A 25,841-nucleotide genomic window follows, 5' to 3' on the forward strand; every position below is an offset into this window, starting at 1 on the left:
AAGTACTTTCAAACTTTAAAGAACTATAAATGTAAACTATCATTCTTTAGAGTCAGGAAGAATTCTTTTTTTAAAAAAACTTTTATTTATTTAAGGCAATGGGGTTTAGTGATTTGCCCAAAGTCACACAGCTAGGCAATTATTAAGTGTCTGAGGTAGAATTTGAACTCAGGTACTCCTGACTCCAGCATCCATGCTCTATCCACTGCGCCACCTAGAAAGGCAAGGAGAAAATGGTTTTTTTTTTTAACAAAACAAAAATTATTTTTTCACTTTCATTTCTTTGCTTTGTCATTTTTCCTAGTTGATGAAAAGTATGTTTGCTGGAAAAGCAATGATAAAATATTATACACTTGTTTTCTCTTCACTGCCCCCCCCCCCCCATTATCTTGTTTCTTGTTTCATGACCTTTCACTCCTCTCCAGGCTTTCTCAAAAAGATACCAAAAGGGAAGGGAAAATAATGAGTTTTTATTTTAACATCTACTATGTATTTAGTGCTTTTTACAAATATTATTTCATTTGATCCTCTTAACCACCCTATAAAGTAGGTGATATTATTATCCCCATTTTATGGTTTAGAAAACTGAGACAAGCAAAAGTTATTATTTATCCAGGGTTACACAGCTAGCAATTATCTGAGGATAGATTTGAACTCAGCTGTTCTTGACTCCAGCCCCAGGGGCTTTATCTACTCTGTCACTAACTGCCAAGAGATCATAGCACAATAGCATCATAAATTTAGAAAAGGAAGAATCTACAAAGACCATTCATTTCTGCTGAAAATTGTATAAGCATATCCTCATATCATTGCTCTCCATTGTCCATTTAAATGGGAATTAAATATAGCTAAGGGCCTCACCTTGCCTCTGTATATACCTAACCTTGATCACCTTGCCTTACTTTCTTTCATTTGGGATGTGGTTTTGCCAGCATGCATTTAAATCTTTCTCTCTTCGGTGTGTATTGAGCTGATCAATGATTCTTCAAAGTGTTTCTCATATTCTCTCCTTTCATATGCCAATGATTTAATACTTTGCTGAAAAATCAGAACTGTTCCATATATATACATTCTAGTATCTTGGGGTTCAGCTCTGGGGACTAATGAATGGAGTAGCTTATTCAGACTTGGCCTCTTACCTGAGATAAAGTAGGAAGAACACACGGACAGCAACAGCTAGAATGATAAGTGAATGCATAGGTGTATCAGAAGGAAAAAAAATGGACCAACCAGAGGTGTGCACCTTATCTGGCTTACTTTTCATCATTATTAAAAGTATTATTGCTACTAATTCATACATTCTTAGCTGCATGGATTTTTCTTAATTTATGAATTGCTACATTAGCAAAAATAGACTTGAATAGCTTGTTTATTCTTTGAGTATGAAGGAATGTACATAAGAGTTATAAGGCAGTTGGAAAGACTGTGAGCTGCTCAGGATCAGTTGGCAGGTCTAGAAAAATGGGCCTGGTCATGGTTGAATGTGTGCAAGTGTATCCCTGGAACAGAATGAACTGGGACGCCTAAGTAGTTACATTTGCAGAAGGACCCATGTATCCTCACTGTAGCCTTTGTTTTTATATCAATAAATTACAACTGGGTAAATGCCTTGAGTCTGAGTTTGTACTGCCCTCCTGTGAATCCAGAAACCCAACTGTTACAATGAGTTTGTAACCAAGGGTTACAATTATTGAGGAAAATTGCATTCTTCATCCACCCCCTTCTGCATCATCACCTTTTCCCCCCTCCCCTCAAATAGCAATCATGTGAGACCTTTCTTCTAGGAATAGTTTGATATTCAACTTAGTCTCCATTTTGAGGAGGAGCCCAGGCCAACCTCATTTATCTCCTGTGTCTGCTTTTGACTTTCTGGACTTGAAGACCATGTTCTCACTCCCCATATTCTCTACACTCTGCCCTCCTCCCCAATTCCTTTTTGGGTCTTGTGTTTTGTCTTTCCCCATTAGAATGTAAGTTTCTTGATGCAGGGACTATATTTTTTGCTATGCATATACATATATATATATATATATATATATATATATGTATGCATATTTTATAGTATAGGCTTAATAAAACCTTACTGTTTTTATTGCTTTTCATGATGAAAGTATGTGGAAAAGTTTCTTTGAGTTTCATTGGTTTAGCTTTCAAGAAACCAGTTCTTGCTATGGTACACTATGCCACAGTAAAGGATTAAGGGCGAATTTGGAGGAAGACTAGTCTTGTCCAAATTTTCTGGTCTTGGATTTATTCAGTTGCATCCTACTCATTACTCCATTTGGAATTTTCTTGGCAAAGACACTGGACTAGTTTGCCATTTCCTTCTTCAGCATGTCTTTTAGGTGCAGAAACTGGGGAAATAGGTACCTTGCTCAGGATCACTCAACTAGTAAGAGTCTGAGGTCAGATGTGAATTCAAAAAGATATCTTCAGGTCTGACATTATCTGCTGTGACACCTAGCTGCCCCAAATCAGTAATAGCAATCATTATCATCAGCATTGTGATTGCTGTTATTATTCTATATTGAGGTAAAGAAGAAAAACATTATGGGTCCTCATGATGTCATGAATTACATCAAGTCCAACAGGACTTCTTCCTCACTTTCCCACTTTTCCTAATACCTGCTACCACCATGTGTGAGAATTATGAATCTATGTTAACTTTGAGATTGCCATCATTGGAGATTTGATCTAAGGATTAAAATCAATGAGACCTGATGTGGAAGTCTATTGACAGTAAGCTTTGAGGGATCCTTTTAACAGTCTCCTTCAGGTTGAAGATGTTAATCTTTATGAATAGATGTTAGTTTTTCTTTTAAGGTTTTGTAATCATATTGGTAATTTCAGTTCCTCAGGACAATATTTGGTAGAAATTTATGGTAATCCTTATCCTGAGAACAAAGAATTCTAGACTCTGGTAAAACTGATCTGAATATTTTTCTGGATTCTAAGTATGTTTTTCCTATGCTGGAAGTTTAGACACTTATTCCTTGAGTTCTCAGCAGAGTTCTTAAGGGAATTGTGAAAAAAAGAACTGCAGAGTTCTGGTGTACTGTTTGGTGATTGCAAAGACACATGGTAAACCATTTATTCTTTTTCTTTCTATTCTTCTCTTTAGTTTTTGCAACTTAATAGTATTTCAAGAGGGAGATAATAGACTCTTGGAACTAAAGGACCTTAGGCATGATCTAGTCCAACTTCTCCTTTTAGAGATGAGGAAATGAGTCTTAAAACAGCTGAATGATGATGTTTCTGACATAGGAGCCTTCAGGATTCCCTAATTCTATCCCATCAGAAACAGCATGTGGAGGATGTGGCCACATGTTGGTTTGCTCCTTGCTTCTCATAATGTTATCTGCCTTTTTCTCACCTTCCACATGTTCCTTCCCCAGCTTCACATTTTCCTGACATTTTAGAAGACTACCTGGATAGTTATTTGTTTATTTTTTTTAGCAGAAACTGTGTGTCTCCCATTGGGTTTAAGAAGAGAAGGGAAAGAGAGAGCCAAAGATACTGCCCCACCTGAAGAGATAAAACAGCAATGGAAACTCATAACTTAGAAGACAGAAAAGCCAAGCTTCCTTTCCGTTTCTCCAGGGGGGAAAAAAACATTTTAAGTACGTGGAAGAGACAACATGGCGTTTCTTCACTCTAGGGCCCATTTTCTGTCTTTATCTCTTTTTCTACTGACTTTTCAGCCAAGCAGGGTGTCACTGCTAGAAGCCTTATCTCTAAGTGTAGGATTTCATTTCTTCCCCCTTCCCCCTCACCCATCCCAAACTGCATCTCGTCCCTGACTCCTGCCTGCCTCCCCTCTGACATCCATCATGAGCTTCATTTCTTTCTAAGTCTTGGAATTCTTTCTTTATGGCATCATTCCCTGACAGACAGTGATCCAGGCTCTTCCCTCCCCCCCTTTTTTGTTTCCTTTCTCTTTTCTTCATAGGAGTCTGGAACTGCTAGGCAAATATTTAGCTGGTTATTTTTACAGTATTCCCATCTGAATATTTTGTCACTAGGCTCTTTTTAATTTCAGTCCTTTCTGGAGAAGGGTTAATAGTTCAAACCCATCATTTTTCTTTTGGGGGTCGAGCTATACAAAAGCTGCCTGGAGGGAGATTGTTCCTCTTGGAGGAGAGAGGATAAGGCTGAGGGTGTGTGTGTGTGTGTGTGTGTATACATGTATGTATGTTTGGGGGTGGGGTGCTGCTTGTGAAGCAGAAAAATGGACCTAGTTTGAAAAAAAGAGAAACTGCAGAGTTCAAAGTTTGGCAACTGAATTCAGAGAGCTTGGTCATTATGAACTAATTCTCTAACTCTCTCTCTCCCTCTCTCTCTCTCTCTCTCTCTCTCTCTCTCTCTCTCTCTCTCACACACACACACACACACACACACACACACACACAAACACAGAAAGTGTCTCCTAGTTATATAACTGAAATGCTCAAGAAAGCTGGGTCATGTCCTTCTAAAAGTACATTACTGAAGTTAGGAAGACTGGAATTATCTCTTAACCAGCTCTTTTCCCCTCATTCACCCCCCCCCCCAATTTTCCCTCTTCTATTGATTTGCTAAGTAAAGAGCAGACTTTGTCTAGGCTCTTTTTTCTCTTGTCTAAAAAAAAACTTTTTACAAATGTAAAATACTGCTATCATCATTTTCTGTCCACTAATGGTTTCTGAAGTGACCAGAATCTTTTTTTATAAGATTTTTGCGAGGCAATGGGGTTAAGTGGCTTACCCAAGGCCACACAGCTAGGTAATTATTAAATATCTGAGGTCGAATTTGAACTCAGGTGCTCCTGACTCCAGGGCCAGTGCTCTATCCACTGTGCCACCTAGCTGCCTCTAGTGACCAGAATCTTTAAGGTCACAGTTAAGGAAGAAACTCTCAGAAGGCAAATTCATGCTTTCCTCAAATGTTTCCATAGCTATCCCTAAATCAAGTCAACAAATATTTATTAAGTGCCTACTATATGAGCCAAACACTCTGTTAAACATTGGGAGATACAATGAAAGACAAAACATTCCCTGCTCTCAAGGAATTCATAATCTATTCTGGAGAAGCAACACAAAAACAGCCGTGTGCAAACAAGATATAGACAGGATAAATGGGAGTCATCTCCAAAGGGAAGGTACTACCTTCTTGCAGAAGGTCTAGCAGAGGATGTTATGTCTGGGAATCATGGATATAGAGTGGGAAGGAACCTTAAAGTTTGTCCAGTCAAATACCCATTTTACAGATGGAGAAACTAAGGCCTAGAGAGCTCTGACTTGCTTAATGTTTCACAGGTCGTGATCATTTCTGGGATTTGACTCCAAATCTGGTGTTTATTCCCTTGTACTATAGTGTACCCTTGATGAAACAAAGAAGGGCAGGGAGAGGACATATTGATATTTTTGTGATGCTTCCTTCTGATAGAATTTTGCCCCAGAAATTGCCCACTTACAGGTTTGTGACTTTTTGGCACATCCCTTACAACCAAAAGACTGAGCATGTGAAAATAAAAGAAAATTGTGTGTGTGTGTGAAAATTTTAGCAGGAATAATTTGTGTTTCTTTTTTATTGGTTGTGTGTGTGTGTGTGTGTGTGTGTGTGTGTGTGTGTGTGTGGTTTTAGGCCCCCCCCCCCGAAAAGGAGTAAATGGTTTAATGTTCTGCCTCATCCTGCACATCCCTCAACAATATTGAGCCTTCCCAGTAGTTGCTATAGTGATTTTTGCCCTATGGGGAGATTAAATGGACCCTAAACGACTCAAAGGAAACTTTTTGGCTTTGGGTTACTAACTCATCCTGAAGGATCAGCCTGTTTGACCTGGGAGATCATCTTTCCGAGGGAAATGGAGGGAACCCATTCTTGGAAGACCATGGAAGTAAACTTGAAAGCTTATTAGGGAAGTCACCTCTCCCTCCCAAAGGCTAAATTTGAATTGTGGGCATTCCCTCAGTCATCTGCTTTCCCGTGGCTCTCTGGCTCTTGTATTACACTGAAGTTAATCCTAAATGTTAATCTCTTTAGTTAAATCTGTTGGTTAAAAGTTAATCTGTTTAGCCCTCTTTTCCTCCCTTCTCTCTTTGCCCAAGTAAGGGGGGGTTAAAGCAGTGTCTTTCCAGGACTGGGTGTTTTGTTAAGATTGCCTATTCTTTGCTCCTGTTTTAAAAGCTGCTTAACCAGTTTCCAGGCCCCATTTGGTTAAAACCCTGGGATACTCACAGCTTGAATGGGATGGGCTGAAACCAAACAAAGCATAGCCCATGAAGGAGTTGGCTTTGCTGAAATTAATATCTAAAGTGCTCCTTCTAGTCACCCCACCCCCTCCCCCTGCAGCCATCCTTGCTTCCCCTTGCCCCCCACCCCCACCCTCACCCCTATTATCCAGGTTTTAGTTTCAGGAACTTGAGACAGAACTTCAGGGTTGCCTCCCTCACTCTGAAAATCCTTTCGAATTTGCTTTCTGGAGTAGCCGCCAAGGAGACTCCTTTGTAATTATTGTTTTAGCTAGGAGAGGGGGGTGGTGTGTTTTATTTAAGTTATTTGAATGAAGGGTCTCCATGTGTGGTGAGAGTTCCTTGCCCTAGGTCACCTTCCTACATACACTTGGGGCCTGTATATACACACACCTTTGTGTCCCATTTTTCCCTGGATTCATGTTGGCCTGGATTTAAAAAAAAAATAATAACCTTGTCCCTTCCAAACACAAGGACATGCCCTCCCTTCTCTAGCAGCATGCCTGCCTAACTTCTCTTCATCATTCTCTCCTTTACTGGTTCAAGAGGTCATACTGGCGAAGTGATAGAATCTTTATGGATTCTCCTCCATTACCTGTCTCTTCTCAGGCCTCTTTATGTTCCCTGAGTGCTGGGAAGACTCTTGTTGCTATTTGCTTCTAAATGGCTATAAATTAAAGGTATAGTATATGAAAAGTATTAAAAGACTGCATGGGAACCAGCGTGCCTCCAGAAGTTGGCACATTGGCTTAAGCAAGTCAGACTCAGAGGCCCAAGTTGTAGAGTATCAGGTTTCAGCTTTCTTCCTTTTTTCCCTCTTTTTTCCTCCTCTGCTCTTTGCTATTTTCCTCTCCTATCACTTCTCCTCATTTCTCTCTCTCTCTCTCTCTCTCTCTCTCTCTCTCTCTCTCTCTCATAGGAAACAAGAAGCAAAGGATAGAGGGGGTGGTGGTAAACTAAGGCTAAGGAGACATATCTTTCTTTACTTGCATGAAGAGAAGACTTGTTTTCCTTTCTCTCTCTGTTTATTTTTTTCCTTTCCTGTTGAGCCAGGGTCGGAACTGATGCTTGCAAAAAGGGAGGGACTTTGAACAATTTGAGCCAGATCGCTTACAGCTAGAGGCCTGTGGCTGTGAAAGATTCATAATTTTGTCCTTTAGATTTGGGGACTCATAGAATTTGTGGTTTTGTGTATAGATTAGGAATGAAATCTCTCTCCCATTCTCAATTTAATTTAATCTCCTTGGAGGACATCTGGATTGGGCAAAAATAAAAGGAGAGGCTTTATTTTACCAAAAAACTTTTTTCCAAAAGTTTTCAGTCTAGGATTGGATTCCAGAAGTATATCGTGAATTCCCATCATGTGCTAAGAAGGCAACAGGGTAGACTCTGAATTCATTTTAGACCAGATTTCCAGGTATGTTAAAATGATTCTGTTGAACAGAACTTTATTGACACATAACTTTTTAAGACCTATTTAAGCTTCTAGTTTATAAAGTCCAATACAGCTGTTAGAATCTCTTTCTTTAACTCTGAGGATTTATCCACTGACCCATCAGTATTTTTGTTGACCCTTTACTACAATGCCCCCCCCCGCCCAGTTTGCTAATTTCTTTTAATTTTAGATAGATTGAAATTATTCCAGTCTTAATACTGTTGTTTCACTGGTGCATGCAGCTATCCTCTCATGTTTGCTATTTGAAGTCCAAATTCCCTGCCAATTCTAAGATTCTCTGATTTTAAAATAGCGAGGCTTCAGAAGGTCTTAACCCAATTTCAACCTAAATATGAGCAAGATAGACAACTACCCCCTTAGGATCCTAGGGCTACCTCTCAGGAATTGGGGTGGTTTTCTTTTTAATTTAAATTTTATTATTTTTAAAAAATAAATTTCTATTTTCTCTCCTTTTAAGTGTCGCAATTTGGGGTGGGTAGGGGGAACAACAACTCAAAGTCCTTGTAATCAATATGCATAGTCAAACTAAACAAATTCCTGCATTGATTTTATCCAAAAAAATAACAAAAACAAATTCCTTCATCCTGCATTTAAAGTATCTTTCTAATGCCCCCATCCCAAGCCACCTTTCTCTTCTCCATTGTGTTGTCCATGGGAAGACTAAATAGATGCTACAATATATTTGCCCCATCAAATTCACCTCTAAATGCAGCATAGTTGATGGACAACTTTCATAGCTTTTGGAGAGACTGAGTCCAGTAATACAGGCTACTCCTCAGGGCTGGCTTTTTCTTGGGTGCAGTGCCTGGACTTGTGGAAGTGATTTTTACAACATTTTTTTATTTTATTTTGGCCTGTACCAAAGGAAAGTGACCCAAATAAGAGTTTATTTCAATCTCATTGCCTAGGGATCTATAAGTCCATGGTTCCAGCTGAGGAGGAAGTGATTATTAGCTATTAGCAGCTGGGAACTCATGACCAGCAAAATGGAAAAATAAGGGATTCTTCCTTTGTGTTCTCTCAGTTCTGTCTAACTAGTCAAGCAAAAGGACTTTGCTTTACTGTTCAGTTAATGGATAGAACAAGGTCATAGAATACCTGTTCTCTGAAGTGGAAAGCTGAAGTTAGGTCCTTCCATTCCATGTCATAATGAATTTCCAGAAACAGGCTTGCCAAATATTTATGAGGGTCCCTTGTGTATCCATCCAGGACAAGGTTCTCATTGGTCAGTCATCCAAGACATGAATTTTTCACCAGGACCTCCCTCTTCCTTAGAAATACCTCAAAGCATCTACCTAGTGCTTTGGGATCCTGTCCTACAATTGTTCTTAAGGATTTTAAAAATTAAGAACATTGTATTTTCTCTCCACCCCTTAAGCCTTTTCTTTGCTTTAACCTCTTAAACACTACTATCCAACTGATAATATTGCATCAAAATAACCCTAAAGGAATTTGCAGGAAAAAAAATTGAAACGTTCAAGATTTGAATAATAATTATTAAGAAAAATTTCTAGTTCTAAGCAGAAAATGAATTCTGAAATATAACTGAATCATGTCTTTGAGGATTTCCCCCAGACCTTTTCATACCAGGACAAATTCTGATATTTTTGAAATGGTGTCTTGGGGGAGACACAAGATGAAATGCTTGTTGGGAAGACTTTAGGTGCTCTAGAGTTCAATGTCTGAGTTTAGTGTAGAGTCCAGGAGAGTATTCTGCTCCTAGCTCTTCAGTGTGATACTAGAGAAACTGTTTCTTTCTTTGTCATTCTCTGAGAGTTTCTTGTAAAATTTCCTTTGTGGATTAGTCCAATGGTTCTCAGCCTTTCTGAGTATGAAGATTCTTTAAGCTAAAAACAACCCCCCCCAAATCATATGTTGTCCCTCACCAAATGCACCCAATGATAATTGTACAAGGCATCTCTTGATTAGAGAAAATGCAATACTAGCATACTATGGATGCAGCTCTTAAATGAACTTAGATTTAGTGATTAGGGGAGAAACCTGTCTTTCTTATGCAGATCAACCCTTTTTCCTCTATCTTAAGAGAGTTACCTAGAAATGCTGAGAGTTTATTTGACTTGACTAGGTTAATACAATCAGTAAGTGTCTGAGACCAGATTTGAACTCAGAAAGAAGAGTTTTTCTGACTCCATCAGCACAACCGAGTCTAGTGGAAACCCTTGAACTTGGGCTTGGATAATCAGGAAATCTAGGTGTATATCCTGGTGCTTACAGTCACTTGGTGACCTCAGCAAATCAAAATGAGCCTGAACTTCCCGAATGTCTTCAACTCTTTGGGGGGCAGGGAGGCGGTTAGGGATGTCATTGAAGAGAGCCGGAAGCATTTTGGGAGTTTAGGAAATCAGTTTTCTGTCATTTGTACATAGGAACATCTGGATAATCTCTCCATATATAAGAAATTGTCCTTTCTATTTGAACTTTGTACAGGCATTCCATAGGTAGGCAAAAAGACCTTTGTCCAGTAGATGTCATTAGGGAAATTGCAAAGATAACTCTTGTTGCATTTAATAAGGAATTTGATTTGATCCTTATATATGCATTTGTTGGAATTGTGATTAAGTTACTGAGGAGAATTGAGGTAGTATGCATCTTTAGATAAACACATCAGTTTTTTATGTTATGGTTAAAATTTTAATGATGCCTTTTATTTTTTATACCACAGTAATTTTCCAATATGTCCCCCACCTTATTGAGCTCCCCTTTTAATAAAAATAAAAGCAGCCACAAAACCAATCACAGATTGATTGCATGGGACAGCATATGCAGTATTCTGCCCCTGTAGACCTTTTCAGCCTCCAGCCAACCTGCTTCCCTGGAACAAGTTTAGTCATTGTAATTAATGTTTAGTTTGACTACATTTTTCCTTTACTTCATTATGCCTATGTGTGTACATATCTATAAACATGAATATATGTACATATATGCAAATTATTTTACATTCATATATACACATAAGTATGCACACATACCCATTTCTTTCTATTGCAAATTTTCTTCCTTGTTAAAATATCTTCACTTTGTATTAATTTATATAAATCTTTCAGTATTTCTCTGAATTCCTTTCATTATTTTTTTAATTCACAGTAATATCTTATCACATTCATATTTGTTATTGTTCAGTCATTTCTGGCTCTTCTTCACCTTCATATGCCACCTTTTATTTAGTCATTTCTCAGTTGATGGATGTAAACATCTTTATTTCCAGTTTTTTCCCTCTATATCAAAAAGTTTATGTATTTTGAGAGAGGTTCAGTCCAAAGTGTTCCATATTTGAATTGATGGGTCAGCTGGAGGGAATAGACCATTCTGGACCAAACATGAACAAACTTTATAGCTGACTTGAAATTTCATGGCCCACCCAAGAGAGTTTGAGGTGTGTCAAAAGGACCTGGGACTTGAGTACAGAGTTAGAATAGAGCTTACATGCTTGTTGATTGATTGCTCATCTGGTCTAATACCCCATTTCATATATAAAGAAAAACCTAGGCCCAGAAAGTTTAAATGACTTTTCCCAAGATCTCCCAGTGAGTACTGGGTCCAGCATTTTAACAGAATCTCTAGCCACCCAGTGTGCATTTTATATTTATTTATATTTATTATTTATTATTATTATTTGTTGTGCTAAAATATTTGCCTTTGTATAACAAGAGAAATATTATCTGTTTAGTTGACTTGCAACAGATAATTGCTCTTCTATAATAGATCTACTCCTTCTACTATTAATTAGAACTGTCCAAAAGAGGAATGAGCTAACTCTAAAACTGATTAGTTTTCCCTCCTTGGAAGTCTTCAAATAGAGACCAGATGACTATTTCATACCTATTTTTGATGATCAATTCTTTTACCTATGGCTTTAATAAAATCACTGCTGAGGTTGCCTCCAGTTTTTACATTCTGTCATCTATCTAATTGTTACTGTTCAGTCATTTTCACTTAATATTTGACTCTTCCTACCCCATATAGGGTTTTATTGGTAAAGATACTAGAGTGGTTTACCATCTCCTTTTCTAGATCATTTTACAGATGAAGAAACTGAGGCAAGCAAGGTCACACACACCAGGAAGTGTCTGGGGCCAGATTTATACTCAGGAAGATGAATCTTCCTGACTTTGGGTCCATTGGTCTATTCCCATTGGTCTAGTCCCATTTTCTGTAGTACAGTTGCTAATCATGTCATTATAGTTATGCTAACACTACAATAGGCACATTAGATGTTGATTTATTTTTTATCTCCCATAGGATTCACTTAACCTTTCATAATCTTGAACAATGTAACACATATCATTATGAAAATCAGTAATCATTGAGTTGTTTGTCATTATGCTAGGCAATATAGAGTTTCATGTAATGTATGAAATACATACTTGATGTTAGCCTTGAGAGGCCAAGAAGTGGCTTCTTTTGTCTTTAACATCCCATTTTATTTTTATATTAACTCCTTGAGGCAGATCTAGGGGATAAAGTCTGGGTCTTTGATTTAATTGATTTAGGGAGCCTACTATTGCAGGTTAGCACTTTGCATCTTTATAAGCTTGGAGAGTTGATTAGAGTAATGGGAGGTTAAATGTCACATATTCAGTGTCAGAGGTATGATTTGAATCCAGGTGGTCTGGTTCTGATAAGACCTCTGGGAAGGACAGCTGAGGAAGCTGAGGTTACAGACGTTAGTGACTTGCCCAAAGTTCTAAAGCTAGTTTGGCATTTAAATTGGAAGTAGAACTCAAGGCTCTTAGCTCCCAGTCTTAGGAGCTTTCCTCAAGCTCACAGGGACTCTCCATATTTGGCATAACTGAAGATAATGTTTCATACAGTGTAGCTTCTCATGCACTTATGACCACCCTCACCAGGATATTTTTCACCATCCTGCTAAACAAGTCTTTGTTTGTTGTTGGGCGACTTTATAGAAGCCTTCTTAGGTGATGAAGAAATGCAAGAGGAAGAGAAAAAAGCGAGACAATCAAGATAATTTTTTGGTCAGTACAAACTCACAGTTCTTTTACTTTAGCTAATTTTTCTATTAACATGAGGAATTTTAGGAATTTGGGGGAATTGTGATGGGGGAGAAGTGGGCCATAGCAGAGTGGGGGTGATTGAGAATGTTCTCTTCTGGAATAGAAAACATCTGGTCTGGAGCAGTTAGGGCTGCACTATTGAGGGGAAAAAAGAGGTGGGGGAAGACTTGATAAGAAACAGACATTGTTTCAAACAATAAATCCCCCTTTGCACGTTAATGAGAAAATAAATTTAGAACAAAGGGTGTCAGACTGCCTGGGTAGCTTTTCCTTGCCCCCTGACTTTTTGGGAGTTTTTTTTTTCAGAGGAGAGTCTTAACTAACTCTGGGATCACCCAACAATGTGGTGGTTGGAGATATCCCATACCTTTCATGACAGGAGCCTCGTGGATTGGAATTGCCAGGGAAATTGACCCCTTATTAGTTCTCAATTATTATTGAGTACTTAGGTGAACAACTGTCTTCTTTGAAGTACATACTTAAAAAAGCAAAACAAAATAAAAAAACTTTGAAACCTGCTAAAATCCAAGCAGTGTGGTGGCCAAGAGGAATGGAAAGACCACTAAATTTGTAATCTGAATAAGTGAGTTCAAAACTCTTCTCTGTTAGCGCAATGAGCTTGGGGCAAATCCTCAGACTTCAGTGTTCTCATCAGTAAAATGAGAAAGTTGAACCTAGATTATCCAGCTTGAAAATTCCATCATTCTCTGACTTTGTCTAAAATCACCGCTTCCACATCCTTGTCTTTCCTTTCAATTTAACCTATCAAGAACTGGAAATATTGCCTGTCCCTTCTATTTGAACTGAGAGTGACCCTAATGGGGAGGAGTGAGGTTACTTTTCTTTACCAATATGGTGATCAAATTCTTTACATCAAGAATTCAAACAAATGACTTGAATGAATATTCTTTTTATAAAATAATTTATTTATTTTCTTGAAGCCAGGACATTTTTCTGGATAATCTTTGATGGATAACCATGGTACTCATTAAAAGAGAGTTTCCCAATAAACTTTACATTAAGTCTATCTGTTTTTGTGATGTGCAGGGAGGGAGATGAAGGTGAGAAAGAATATAGGTGGAAGAAGGTGATGTAAAGGTTAGCAGTATCAAATGGGATCATGCCACCAATGATTTGTGTTTGTTCAAAAATACTGTCTGGTGAAGGACCCATCTTCCTCACTCTTCCTTGTTTTTTATTTTACTTTGGCCAGTGGCATATAAGTTCTCTTTTCCTTTGGGACCTCCTTATTACAAACCTCATCCTTTCTTTACCACGCTTCTCCCAGTGGACAGTGGTTCACCTCATAGCATCATCACACATATTACAGTTCAGTCTGGTGCTGTGTAACAGTTTCCCTGCTACAAAGAGTCTCCAAGAGACTAAGGTTGTAGTCTAAATGCAAACACAGAACTTAGAGGGTGGTCCCAAGTCCCTCCCCTTTGGCCCTCTGCAGCACAGAGTGGACTGACTCCAGGACAGTGTGGGAAAGCTCTCTTGGTGAAAAAGGTGCTGGGGCCATAGGGTACTATTTCACTTTAGTGAAGGGGATTTCTGGTTGATCATGCTCATAAGCCCATGTGATGACCGTAATACAAAAGCACACGATTTGCTTCCTCCAGTCCAGTGAGTCGTCTGTGTTCTGTTAACTCTTGATAAATTGGGCCTGGAAGGGATGTCACTAGGCTAAGAATAGGGAGTCACTAGGCTAAGTGGTGAGTTTCATCAAAAGATCACTGGAACAAGCAAGCAAGAGCTGAGGAATCAGGTGAGGTCAGTGTTATACTTCCTTCAGCTCTATCCCCTGTAGCCTGACCAGTAGGTGTATTCCAGTGGCCTCTTGCCATAGATGATGGGGTGATGAGGCACTCTCTGGCCCCAGTCCAGAGTTGGGCTAATAGAACCAACTTCAGTGTGAAATGCCCCATTGTTGAGTTGATCTCAGTCTTCCCATTTGAGCAGCACCCATATCTGTCTCAAAGGCCAAAAGAAGGAGAGCACAAGATGAAATATTTGACAAAAAGAATGAATCCTGTCCCCAGCCAGACTGCCTTCCATTCATTCCTCTTTATTTTCTGAATTCTCTCTCACCATAAATCCTTTTCCTCTTTCCTTTTCCCTTTACCTATTAAAATGTCTTTAGTCAGAGTGCCAATACTCTTGTCTTTGGCAGCTTGTGTCTTGGTGCCCTGGCTCTGTGAGTCTCTTCCAAGGTTCTTTGTTTTCCCCTTTCTCTCTCTCCCCTTAAATTATATCCTGCCCCATGCTCCATTTTCAAAACTTTTTTTTTGGGGGGGGGGGTTAATTTTTCTGCTTTGTTGGATTTGAATCTTCTTATGTTTCAGATTGTCCTTCCTGAGCCTGCTTTTCTCTCTTGCTTTGCAGCATGTTATTTTCCTTTCTTTCACCTTTCAAGTAAAATTGTTAACCTTGTGAACACCCAATCAAAATGGCATGGTTCTCTCTCTCACTCTCTTTTTCTCTCTTGTCTTGAAATAGTGTGGACCAGCTCAAAGGAGAGAGCCCTTTGATCATGGATGTCCAAGTTTTTGCCAGTTTTTTCCTTAGGTTCTTTTTAGGGCTCTGTGTGTGTGTATGTGTGTGTGTGTGTGTGTGTGTGTGTGTGTGTGTGTGTGTGTTTGGTAAGCACTGTTTAGCTCTTAGATGTTCTTCAGAGAAGAGAATGATACATTTTGGAGGGAGACAGTCTATTTGCTTGTAAGGCAAAGGAAGCAAGGGCTTGTTCTGGGCCTGGCCTCCCACTAACATTTTCTCAAATCTCCCTTTACCTCCAGCTAGAAGGAGAGCTGACAACCCACAACAATGGCCCTTTTTCTTCTCAGAGGGCCAGTGTTTTGATAGTGTCAGGTTACACCCCCACAACCCCCCTTGCCCATTTATAAACTTGACACGGGCAACATGATGTAATGTTATTTTTCAGGATTGCAATGAGGGAATTTTTTGCCCCAGGTCAACAGAATTCTGGTTGATTTTTTTGCTTAAATGAACCATGGCAGGGCATCATTTATGGGCTCCTGGTTAGAGAAGAAGGTAGAATGGTGGGCGATGTTGGGGAGTTGATAACATCTAAATTTTTGCTGGTGAAGGGGCCCAGTCTTTTTCCCCTCCCAATCATGGTTCTATCTCAGCTACCCTATCTCTGCTGAGAAGTGTCAAGGCAAAAGGAGACCCCATTTCTCTTTGTTTAGTTCTCTTCCCCCTGGTTCCCCTGCTATTTTATGTTTAATGCCTACCGACAGGCAGCTAAGACAAAACTACCTTGGAGCAGCCTGGCAACCCAGAGAGTTGTAGGAGACACTCAATGACTTTGCCAGTCCTATTTGGTCCATTCTTCACTCATCTCTCTTCCACTTCTGTGTCTCCTGTTTGCCAGTTCTGCCTGGTCCAGGGAGGATATTTGAGCAAAGTGGGCAGAAGAATAAAACTGAAGGTTTAACTTGCCTGGGGCCCTGGGGTCAAAGCCAGCTTTGATATTTACAATATGGGTTGTTTTGAGCTGCTGGTCCTGTATTTTCTGTCTTATCCTTAACCACTATTTCCTATTTAATGCATACTCCAAAGGTAGTTGTTTTTCTCTTGTGGTTTTTTTAAGACTCTTTGAAGAAGGATCTAAACTTTCCCTTTCTGAGTATGCATAGAAGGAAAAAAGCATACTATTGTTGGTAAAATGACACAAGATCTGGGTTTGGGTATTTTGCCATACCTAGTGACTTTGGGAAAGTCTCTGCCCCTTAAATTAAACCTTAGTATTCACTTCTGAAAAATGGGTATGCCTTATTTTACATAATTGTGAGGATTCTATTGAGAGAATGCAATAGGAATGAAAGATAAATTCTCCCTTGCAGACAAATTCTCCCTTGGCCTTGTTGGAGATGACTAACTTTTGTCTTGGGAAATAGGCATCATAGCATCAAACTGACATATTTTCCATTGAAATTTCAGGCGATGTTATTACTTAAGCCTCTATCTATCTAGTATGGGCTTCTGTTCCCTTAGTGTTATACATGGTGAACGTTGTCCAAACTTGCTACCTCGTCTACTCTTAAACCTGGGAAAGTATTCAATGATATGTAACTGGAATTTCTAGAAAGATTTTAAGATTTATTCCTTGAGAACAAAGAAGGGAAATTACTCTTGAACTCTAAATGAGGTATCTGGAATGATTTTTAATAGGCATTATTGCAGAGGCTGCTATTGAATGAAGCAAAACATCCCAACTGAGATCTAAAAAACTGGACACCAGAGACTTGTGTTTTTGTTTAAAGGCATAAAAAAGGGCAAATTTTAATTTCAAATACAAGTCCATGGAGACAGTCATGAGGATTCCTCTTAAATTTGGTAAAAGCTTTACTATTTCTTCATACCTACTTCACTAACTACTCTGCCCCCCCCCCCCCCCCCAAGGAAGTTATTCCTGTTAACTGGCTTTGTTATTCCACTGATGTTAGTTGGTTCTTTTAGAGTACTACTGCCCAGTTTGGGGGCCTATATCTAAGCTCTCTCAAATTGAATGGCACTAGCTGACATGCATGACCTTGAGCATTGACTCATGGACTGTTGGAAGAGAAAGGACTTTTGAGATATTCTAGTCATCATTTTATAGATGAGGAAGTAGAGGATCAAGGAAATTACAGAGAGGTAGTGGCAGAGTCAGGATTAGAAATCTGATCTCCTGACTCTCAATATGGTGTATCTTATACACCATTTTCCTATGAATATGTAAGAACTTCATTAAAACTGATTTCTGCTTATTTTGAAGATAAATGGCATTTATCTAGACACTGGCTAACAAACATGGCAGAGTTGAAGAGAAAGGGTAAAGAGGCTGACTAGAGACTGGTTTTACCTTTCATTGAATAGTCAAGCAGGTAAAAAAAATAAATAAAAATTCCAAATGTTTATTCCCAGAATTAGGCTTTCTTTGAAAAAAAAAAATGAACTTTTCCCCTAGCATCTTATGTAGGAGGAGTAGGGCATGGTTAGTGGATACACGATAAATTTCTGTCCTCTGAGATGATATGAAATTCATATTATTTTTATTCATTCATTATTTATAGGCCAGACTGGTTAAAGAATGGGGGAACAAGAAAGTATCTTAAAGGTTATCTATATCAGTGTCCTTGACTGATAGATGAATCCCCACTATATAAGATTCTCAAGAAGCAATCTTTGAATATCTGCAGTGATAGGGGTTGGGGGGAGGAAGTGGGAAGCAACCAGGTGGTAGAGTGAAGAGAATGCTAGACCTGAGTTCAAATCCAGCCTTAGCTATGTAACACTGGGCAAATCACTTAACCTTGTTTGCCTCATTTTTCTCATTGTAAAATGAGCTGGAGAAGGAAATGACAGCTACTTCAGTATCTTTTCTAAGAAAACCCCAAATGGGGTCAAGAAAAGTCAAACATGACTGAAAAACAAAACGACAATGATGGGGAACTCACTACCAAATGAAGGAAGTCTATTCTTCATTGCTTCCTTAGTTTTAATCTTGTTTGAGACTAAAACAACCATGTAAATAGTCATGAGATATGTTTATTAGTTGGTTATTTCTTCCTTTGCTTTTCTCTTCATTTCTCTCTCCAACCACCAATAGTTTTCTTTCCCCACGGGTAACCTGAGCAGGAAGACTATAAAGTAACTTACCTTAGTGCCCTTCAGGAGTAAAAATTTTTATTTGGGGCCATTGACTACTTATGAGCCTGAGATATAACTTTTGACTCTGAGAATCACCTATGTCTAAAGAATCTTTTTGCCATGGAGAAAAAGGAGCCGAAATTACAAATTTTTGAAATGATGGAGCTGAACTGATTTTTTTTTGTGATTAATTCTCCTCCCCCCACTAAACTGTGATCAGTTCCCCTCCCTGCAAAATTGCCTTCAGATTTTTGGAACATTATCTATTTATCAGTGCTCTAAAACATCTTTCAGCGTTGCCAAAACAACTGGACTGACTTTTGTACAGTCCAGTCATTTCTGTTGTAGGGGCACTGCTTCTTTCAATTAGTAGACCAACATTTAATTTGTGTCCCACCACAGCTAACTAAAACCAAATGACAGTTACAAATGGCCTGTCACAAGAGGGGCGGAGGAAAGTTGAAGGGGAGGGCAGTGTGGGTGAGGGAAAGCTTCTCTGTGAATGACCACCACACCCTATTGACTTTGGGATTTGGTTTCCTCAGCCCGGATGTAGCCAGAAGGGTCACCACAAAGGTTAAGAGCCAAGGACCTATAGGGGGACTGAGGATTACTATGCTTCTTAACTGAGGTGCCTTCCAGGTGGTCACCATGGAAATCCCTTTTCCTGGGGCCTCTTAGGATAAGCCCCAAATATGTTCATGGGGCATATGGTCATGTGAACAACGGAAAAGGACATGGAAGAAATCTCCACATCTGGCCTCTTGACCTGCTACGAGACTCTCAATACAAGGTCAAGGGGACAGTTTAGTGTCCCCTACTTAGGGAATTAGGAAATTGAGGGTAAAGAATTAGAAAAAATGAAGAAGAGTTATAGAGGTTTTTTTCCCTAAGGGCAGAGGTGAATTGTGGCAGCAAAATGCCTGGTTTCTATTATTACTAAAATACACTTTTAAAAAATTCTTTAGATTTTGGCTTGAACTTTTTACTTGGGGCTGTAATATAGAATAAGAAATATGAATCAGGTCCTTCTTACTGAGATATAGGACCCAGTGAGGTCTTTTTTTTTTTTTCCTTGAGAGAAGGGAGCTAAACTGGCTTTCACAAATCTGCCATCAACTCAGTCTCCTCTCAACCCTAGGATAGTTTTGATGTATGGCATGTGAAAAGGAAAAGTTATGATCTAAGTTGAGTGATAACTTATTATTACATAGTAATGGGTATATCTCACTGGAACTGAGACATTCTAGAAAAATATGAGTATAAAGTGACTTTCAGTTAAACAAATTATTCTTTCCTTTGCAATATACTCTCAGTAGCTGTGTTTTACAATCATACTTTGAACAAATGTCTTAAAAGCAAATATTTTAAGAAAAATTGAGAATTGTTCTTTTAAAGAGTCTATAATAATTTAAAGGACAAGCCACAAATATAAGATGAAAATAATAGTACAAAAAATTCTAAATTCTATATCCTTGTTTTCTTTGGAGTGGAGAGATAATAACCCAGGACATTGTCTATTTCTTTAAATATTCCTATACAGGCAACAAATCTCCATTAGCATCCCTTCTGGATAAGATAGACTGTTGCCTCCCAAGCCTATAAGCTAAACATTATTGGTTTAGTATAGGTGTTCTTAATTGTTTATTTCACTAAGAGTTTTTAACTGAGCCTGGTGTCTGTGGCTAGTTAGCTCAGTTGTTTAGAGTTAATGAGGCCAAGGTCACCGGTTCAACCCCCATATGAGTCAGCTAGCTCTGCTCTGTTCTTCTGCCACAGACTTCACCCTTCACCCCATCCAGCTGTTGTACAAATGCACACGGCTGGTCACAAGAGAGACAGAGGAAGGGAGTATGGAGGCAGCAAATCCATCACTAAAGAGTCAACATGCATTGATGAAGCACCTACTATGGTGCTAGGCTCTAAGAAGCCCAGGACTGAGAGACACAATGATGTCATGGTAACTTTCCATCAGAACCCAGAAGTCTCAGTTCAAACTTGATGTCTTCATGGGTTAACTGAGAATTTAACCTAGGAATTTAGCTCATTTCAGCCTAATTTCCTGACCAGGAAAATGCTAATAATGTTTACATGAAAAAAAAAGATATTGACTTTGTTGATATTTCAAAGATCATATCATTATCATGGATACTTCTAACAATAACAATAATAATATTTAATGCTTTCCAATTTTCATAATAATTGATTCTCTCAACAACCTATTGAGGTATGAGCTATACTTATCTCCATTTTATAAAGGAGAAGCATATATCACAAACCCATCCTTACCTTAGTAAATGGTCTTTGAGAGATACTATGACCAAAAATGTCATTATCTAACCCATGGCTAATCTGGTGAAGGGCCTCTCTGAATTTAGTTCCGCTAGTTCTCAGAAAACAGACCTATTGCCTATAACTACATGCATTTTTGAAGCATTCCCAGGTGAACTCCTTGACATCAGTGGGTTTTGGGACAAGGATTTTGGGACCTATTGCCTATAACTACCTGCATTTTTGAAGCATTCCCAGGTGAACTCCTTGACATCAGTGGGTTTTGGGAGAAGGATTTTGGTCAGAGTGATTCTGTTGATACAATCTTAAAATAATAAAAACAGTAGCAGCAATAACCACAAAAGCCCTGGCCCTGGAGTGGTCTAGAAAATGCACACTTCTGATTAGATAGAACACAATTATTAAAAGAATTTTTTTCTCTTAGTATTTCTATAAATTTGAGTTTTTTCTTAAGCAGGCTCTACTACTTTTTAAACTTTTACTTTTATTAATTTTATCTTCATATCATTTATATAAAGTGAATAGAAATGTGTATTGTGTGCTTTTCAGATGGGGGAAGTGAGACACAGAGAGGTTGTATAACTTGTCAGAGATCACACAGTAAATAATTAGCAAAATGAGAACTAGAACCCAGATCGCCCAACTCCAACCCCCTGTCTTTTCCAACAGTCTATGCTGCCTCCCAGTGGACAGACTATTTGCCTGGGAATAGTAAATTTCTAAATTCTAGTGTCAGCAGGCAAGGGCTTTCTCTATCACTAATGACATTCCTTTTCACCAGCTATCTTATAATCTGCAAAGTAGCAGAATTACTTTTTGTTACTGGAGAGAGCAAATAAATAAAAAGAATAGCTTCCTAACATGTAGTTTGTTTTATTAATAGGAAAATGTTTCAAGTATTTTGTAAATTTTGAAGACTTTCTGCAAGGGAAACTTAAAAATAGGGAACAAAGACAAAGAGAAATTGTGTGATCCAGCCCCCTGCCTACTTTGAGATAAAATCCAGTGTAGCTTGACCTAAGAAGGCCTAAAGTGTCTTTGCATTCATTCCATTTGGTCACTAAGGAGCGATATTCCTTCTCCCCACATCTCAGGGTAGGTTTATATTATTCTGGTCAGTATTCCGGGAACTGAAAGTTTGTGAGGTTGTTAGAGGAGAGAGAGAAAGACAAGGAATCAGATTTGCCTTTTTTTTTAAAGGATTATTAGCTCCAAGTTAATGATTTTTATCCTCTTTTCTCTAATACTATTCAGACCCCGCTCTTCTGTGGAATGGCAGAGCAGTCAGAATGGTAAGGGTTTTTACCAATCTCTGCTTCAGTAATCCTATCACGTGCCTGAGGGATTCATCAGAGGGAAATAAACGCATTAGGAACTCCCTGGGCTTTGCCATCTCCAGGATTCATGAAGTGCTGGGGAGTCTGGCTTGCCACTGAGGAAGCAGCTCATTCTAGAGCAGTCAGGCCAATAGACTTGTGTTTCATGTAGGTTGTGAAATGGAAGATTTGGCCCCAAAGAATGGATAGGCCTTGTTCTTTTACCAACCCAAATCTCTTTTTTTCCCTTCCCCCTCTCTCCCTGACTATGATTTTCCAAATCCATGTTATGAGTTTTCTTCTTTTGTTAGAATGTCTACTTCCAGAAGGCAGATATTCTCATTTCCTTACCTTTGTATCCCCAGATCCACCAACAATATCCAGCCCATAGGAAGCAATATATACTTTAGCTGTTTGTTAATCTGTTTGTATCTCTCTCTTATTCTCATCTATCATCTCTCTAGATCTATCTGTATATCTGTTTGGCTACTTCTTACTTATCTATCATCTATCTATATCTGTCAGTTTTATGTATCTGTCTGCCTATCATATATCTATCTAGTTATTTCTATGTTATCATCTGTCTATTTATCATCTATCTATCACTATGACTATTTGGTCATCTCTTGTCTATCTTTATATCTATTATCATGTGTCTATGCCTGCCCTTCTGAATGTCTATCTATCTATCTATCTATCTATCTATCTCCATCTATCTATCTATCTATCTATCTATCTCTATCTATCTATCTATCTATCTATCTATCTATCTATCTATCTATCTATGTATCTATCATTATGTCTATTTGATCATCTCTTGTCTTTCTGTCTATTATCATGTGTCTATGTCTACCCTCCTGATCTTTCTATCTATTTATCTATCATTTATCTGTCTAATATTATATCTATCTAACTAGTTGTCTATCATCTATCTAGCTATCTATTATCTATATCTGTCTCTCTCTCTCTTTCCCTTTATTTTTCCATAATCTTTACTGAGCTTAAGTTTTGACTTAAAATCTTATCAAAATGAAAAGACACAGGAGAGAAGGGAGACAGCCAGCTAAGGGGAAAACAGCAGAAAATCCACTGGAGTTTAGCAAAACCCTGAGTTCTAGACAAGCTGGGTGACCATGGGCAAATAAGTCACTTGCCCCTTTAAATCTAAATTTCCTGATTTGTAAAATAGAGATAATATTATTTTTAGTTTCAGCTTATCACAGAGGTTGGTGGTAAGGAATCAAAATAAATAAGGTGTTAAAAGTGTTTCATAAACTTCAAAATATTCTATAAAAGTCAACTTTAATAGTAATAACAATAACAACAATAATATATTATGTGATCATCAAATGAGAGAAACCTGGAGTGATCCACCATTTTCTGATATGTAAATCCTTCCTGAATTTTAGGAGCATCTTTTCTAATTAGAGAGGTTGGTGCTATTTTCAGCTCTTTACAAGGCTTCATAGAACTAACTTCTGCGTGGCTAAAGAAGGCAAAACTTGAAGCCCTGAGTAGAAATTACAGGCAAGGAGATTTTCAGTTCGGGACAAAGTTGTTATTAAGAGAGCTGTCCAAAAATGGAAGGGGTCACTTGATGGAGGGAGTGTATTCCCTTCCCTGGAGGTGTTCAGGCAGAGAGGCTAGATGACAACTTCTCAGAGATGCAGTGGAGGTGATTCATACATCAAGCATGGACCGGGATCAGATGGGTCTTTACAATCTCTTCCAACTCTGAGATTCCATGATCCCATGATCCTGTTTCCTAGTGTTCCCTGCCCTTGTCTCCCTGAGGACATAGACACGTGTACATGTACAAGCTGAAATTTCCTTGGGTACCAGAGTATACACCAGCCTGATCCAACACTCCCTTCCTCCCTGCCCCCAAAGCCTGAGCCAAACAGAGGGCAGGGGATTGGGAACACATTGCACAAACTTGGCAAGGAAAGGAAGACCGTTAAGTGAAGGCTAATTGGAAGCTGCCCCAAACTGCACTCTGTTGGAACTATTTACAATATCTTTCAGGCAGTGACTTATTGGGTTATTCACTAAAGGGTAAAAGGGGGGATGGGGAGGAGGCAGGGAGTGGCAAGGGGCAGCAAATGACCTGATAGACTAGCAGCTTGGAAGAAGACATTGTCTGCTTTTAAAAATTCAGCCGCTTAACTCTTACTGTGCTTGTAATCACTGGCACACACCCTTGCCTCTGTAGAAAGACACTGTCCATGATCTAGTGGAGAAAGCAGTGGGCTTAGAGTCTAGAGATCTGGGTCACCTATATGACCTTAAGAAGCAGTTTTACCCATCTGTAAAATGGGCATTGTAAAGATTGTTACAATCCGGTCTCACTGTTGTGGGGGGAACTTTTGTAAATTCTGAAGTACTTAGAGAAACCTATTTTATCAAAGGGAATGCAATATTGTATGAGTACTTCTGGTTTCTTACATTTGATTTCCCTACATGTTTTTTCCAGTGGGGTTTTTATGTTTATTGACTAATTATTCCTCCCCTTTCTCATTATTTCTAATGTTAGCAATACAGAATTTCCTGTTTTCTCCCAGGTTCCTCACTACTTCATTAATATTCCATATAGTATTACTCTTGTTGCTTTGTTATTGTTTCTATTATAGAGTCAACTTAACATTATACAATAAAATTGTTAGCCTTGTCATCTAGAAGACTAAAATTCAAGTTTCTCCTCTGATTCCTATTGGCTACGTGACCCCAGAGTAATCAGTTAAACTCCTGATGCCCAGATAAACACTTCTAAGTCTATAAATGACTGAGTCAGTGTCATCTGCATTTGCAAAGGAATTTTCTTCAGAGAATTTCCTATATCAAGGAAATCACATATTTGATTCCCAATTTATTGATCCAGATCCCTTCCCTCCCCAGCTGAGATTACTGATGGTGATTATTTCTGTCAAATCCAAAGATGAAATTTACTGGTTCCTAATCCTTAATCCTATTTGCCTCAGTTTACTCATCGGTAAAATGAGCTGGAGGAAGGAAATGGCATTTCAGTATCTTTGCCAAGAAAACCCCAAATGGGTTCATGAAGAGTCAGACTCAAATGAAGTGGTTCAACAACATCAACAACAAAATTTGCTTCAGTCTTACTCCATTATTCAAGGAAAAGAGTTAGTTCTTGAGTCAGAATAGACCTAATTTCACACATATTTCACGATTGGGAAAACTTTGAACCCTCAGTTATCTCCTCTTTAAAATAGGGATAATATCTATTTTAAAATTTTTAATTACATTGTTGTTAAGAATGACTTTGATTTTGAAGCTATTCATTAACTTTAAAATGTTTTGTAAACATCAGATATTATTGCTTTGACTTAAGACCAAGACTATTTTGAGTGTCAGTTGAAATCATGGGTAAAGTAGTACACAATGGTCAGCCATTATCATTATTTTTACTCTCTCATTGCTCTCTCAGCAAGATTGCCTTGCTGACCTGTTCCTCTCCCTTCCATACCTTACTTTAGACTCATAGGTACCTGCTTGGATTGAGGGGTTGATGACCATCCTTTGGTAGAGGCAACAAAATAGGTGATCAGACCAGCTGTTCTTATTCAGAGAAACATTTCCTTTCTGTCCTCCAAATCTTCCCTAAGTAGGAAGCAGACAAAGGAGCCAGAAGGATCCATTCTTTCTTTAGGATCTATCCCCTTATGATATCATTAATTGATACTTGACTAATTTGCTAATCCCTGGACAAGTATTTGGCTAGTTTACCCAGTTCCTATGAAAGAATGATGAATAATGAACAAAAATAAAATTATAGCATTTGGGGAATTCTCAGTCTTGGATTTGAGGTGAGAAAATCTGACTTCAACCTATTCTACCTTTT

At 38.5% G+C, this 25,841-nt stretch overlaps 1 protein-coding gene and 1 long non-coding RNA gene across 3 annotated transcripts in view; both read left to right on the top strand.

Moving 5' to 3' along the window:
• Positions 1-25,841, top strand: part of PBX1 (PBX homeobox 1) — a 325,099-nt gene that overhangs the window by 43,730 nt on the left and 255,528 nt on the right. The window lies entirely within an intron of this gene.
• The window catches only part of LOC141512717 (uncharacterized), a 64,225-nt gene that overhangs the window by 30,542 nt on the left and 7,842 nt on the right, over positions 1-25,841 (top strand). Inside the window, exon 2 of the long non-coding RNA XR_012475583.1 lies at positions 1-25,841. This exon is cut by the window's left edge and continues 17,004 nt beyond it; it is cut by the window's right edge and continues 7,842 nt beyond it. This is a non-coding gene — a long non-coding RNA (uncharacterized LOC141512717).

The sequence above is a fragment of the Macrotis lagotis genome, chromosome 2 (genome assembly GCF_037893015.1).
Source record: "Macrotis lagotis isolate mMagLag1 chromosome 2, bilby.v1.9.chrom.fasta, whole genome shotgun sequence".
NCBI lineage: Eukaryota > Metazoa > Chordata > Mammalia > Peramelemorphia > Peramelidae > Macrotis > Macrotis lagotis.